At 24.6% G+C, this 2947-nt stretch overlaps 1 pseudogene; it reads left to right on the top strand.

Annotated features, from left to right (window-relative positions):
* The first annotated feature begins 1664 nt into the window (after nt 1-1664).
* Nucleotides 1665-2540, top strand: LOC127127946 (putative expansin-B2; annotated as a pseudogene).
* Nucleotides 2541-2947: the final 407 nt, after the last annotated feature.

The following is a 2947-nucleotide window of genomic DNA, read 5'->3' as shown; positions in this document are numbered from 1 at the left end:
AATGTTTGTGACAAATATTTTTATAAATGAGGAAAAGATTATTATTGATACAAATAATTTTTATATACAAGAATAAATGTATTGTTGTTATAAATATTTTTATAAACAAAAAAAATTCTAAAGTTGATACAATTATTTTTATAAACGGAAAAAAAGTATATTGTTTCTTACATGTATTTTTATAAACGAGAAAAATTCTATTTGTTGATATAATTATTTTTATAAACGGGAATAAATGTATTGTTTGTTAATAATATTTTTATAAACGAGAAAAAATCTATGGTTGATACACTCATTTTTATAAACAGATATAAGTATATTGTTTGTAAAAATATGTATATAAGCAGGAATTGATACAATTTTTTTTATAAACCTAAATAAGTGTATTGTTGATACTATTATTTTTAAAAACAGAGAAAATCTATTGTTTATAAAATTACTTTTAAATGGAAAAAACTTTATTATTTGGTATAAATATTTTTATAAAAACGAAAAAGTCTATTTTGATACAGTTATTTTTATAAAGGGTAAAAGTGTAATTTTTTGTTAGAATTATTTTTATAAATGGGAAAAAGTACACCATTGATAAAATTATTTATATAAAAGAGAATAAGCCTATTGTTTGTTACAAATATTTTTATAATAGAAAAAATAATACAATTGATACATATATTTTTACATATAAGAATAAATATATTGTTGATATAAATATTTTTGTAAACGGAAAAAAACTATCGTTGATAAAAATATTTTTATAAACCGGAAAAAAATTCATTATTGATACAAATATTTATATAAATGGATTTTTTTTTATTGTTGAGCTATATGTCAAATGCGTGCATCGTTTATTATGTTGAATTATATTTTCAAGTTTCAAATGTGTACATCATTCGTTAAGTTGAGCTATATTTTTTTTTAAAATTAATATTAATTTATATTTGTGATTCAGTTAATGTTTATCACCTATAATATAATTTCACACGTAAAATTGAGAAATGAGACAAAATCTATGCGATAACACGGGTATTTTACTAATTTAATAAGTAATTATATATTTTACATATTTTTCATTTATTAATTAATAATTTCAGGAACTTGGTGATGCAAAGTCAAATTCTTATTAAATTCATTTAATAAAAACTTTGTTTTCATTTTAATGAGCTGAGGTCATCTTTTGTACCATTACATGTTACACTTCTCTTTCCAAATGACTTTACAACCTTATAATAAATAAGGTTGTAATATTATTTATTAGTAATATAATTTCTATTTCATACCTAATAAAAAAATAACATTAAATATTTATTAAGAGGATTAAATCAGAAATAATTTATAATTTTTTTTACTAATACCATGTAAGGAATTTTTTTTAAAATTAAGTCATACTATTTGGTCTTAGTTAAATTTACGATTGTTTTACCCCAATTTTCCCCTTTGAATAAATTAATTGTATTCTCAAATGAATATATTATATTTTTAAACAGGATTAACTTCATATTGTGTGAGTACAAAAAGAAATTAATGTTTATTGAATTTTTTTCTAAAATTTATTGCCATCTAACTACTTTTGTTAAGAGATATTGAACTTATCTTTTAAAATTATAATATGTCACGGTCCTTCACCATTATAAATACCTCACTGAACATAGCTTATTCATCAAACCATAGAGTACTTACCAACATAATACTAGTGTTGTAGTGATATCATGGCTTTTACGTTAGGAGATGCATTTTCTCATATATTCATATATGTTTGCTCTCAATATTCCTAGGAACCCCTTCCTTTTGTTTTAAACCCAAAAACCTTGTTAGTGTTACTTCAAACTTCTCATCTGATTCTGGTTGGGCATCTACTATGGCTACTTGGTATGGACCTCCGGAAGGTTATGAAAGTGATGGTATATAGTACAAAATTTTCCTTGGCCAGATTCATAATATTTTTAACCAAATAATTGCTTAAATAATTTTAATTCTTGTGTTAATTAATTATGCAGGTGGTGCTTGTGGATATGGAAAAGTTGTTGGCCAACCTCCATACAACTCAATGATATCAGCCGGAAACCCTGTCATTTACCAATAAGGAAAAGGTTGTGGTTCATGTTATCAGGTCTAACAATTGAAAAGTTTTTTCTTAAAAAGAATTATGAAAAATTATTTTATATATTAATTAATAACTCATATATTGTCTTTATTTTTATTTAATTTCAGGTGAAGTGCACAGAAAATTCTGCTTGCTCAGGCAACCCTGTTAGAGTATTTATCACTGATGAGTGTCCTGGTTGTGAATATTATTTTGACTTGAGTGGCAAAGTTTTCGGTTCCATGGCAATTTCTGGTCAAGCTAACAACTTACGCAATGCTGGAAAAGTGTCCATTCAATATGAAAGGTGTTAAAACTTACAGAGCAGCCAAAAGTTTATATATGTTTTTATTTGAACTACTGGTTATAGTGCTATGTATCCACCTCAATCAAGCTCCTCTAAGTGGATTTTAGATTGTATTATGGAATCAATTAATAATGCAATTATGTTCATTTATAATTTATTGAGTCAGTTATAAGTTTATTCTTTACTAATTACCACAACAGTTTAAAATCTTCTATCCTATGTCAAAATATTATTTATTTAATGAAAAATTAAAAAAGTTAAAAAAATATCATGACAACAAGAATTAGAGTATGCGACAAAACTTTGTATATTAGTAATCCAACACTAGATAATCTTTGATTTCTTAAAGCATTTTTGAAAGGGTTTAAATTGATGTCTCCCCTAAAAGTTAATTTTTACAGGGCCACGATGTCAGAGGTACTACACAAGTAGTTAAGCTGTCGGGATAATTTGGTTCTCAACTATCTCATATTTTTCTTTTTTATTTTATGATGTGTCAGAGAGTGTGTAGGGAGATGGTTTAAGTTAACCTGAGATTCTGTTGTAATAAACCAAAGAAG

This window comes from Lathyrus oleraceus, chromosome 3, assembly GCF_024323335.1.
Source record: "Lathyrus oleraceus cultivar Zhongwan6 chromosome 3, CAAS_Psat_ZW6_1.0, whole genome shotgun sequence".
NCBI lineage: Eukaryota > Viridiplantae > Streptophyta > Magnoliopsida > Fabales > Fabaceae > Lathyrus > Lathyrus oleraceus.
Note: the sequence above shows the minus strand (reverse complement) of the source record. Positions and strands in the feature narration are given on the sequence as shown.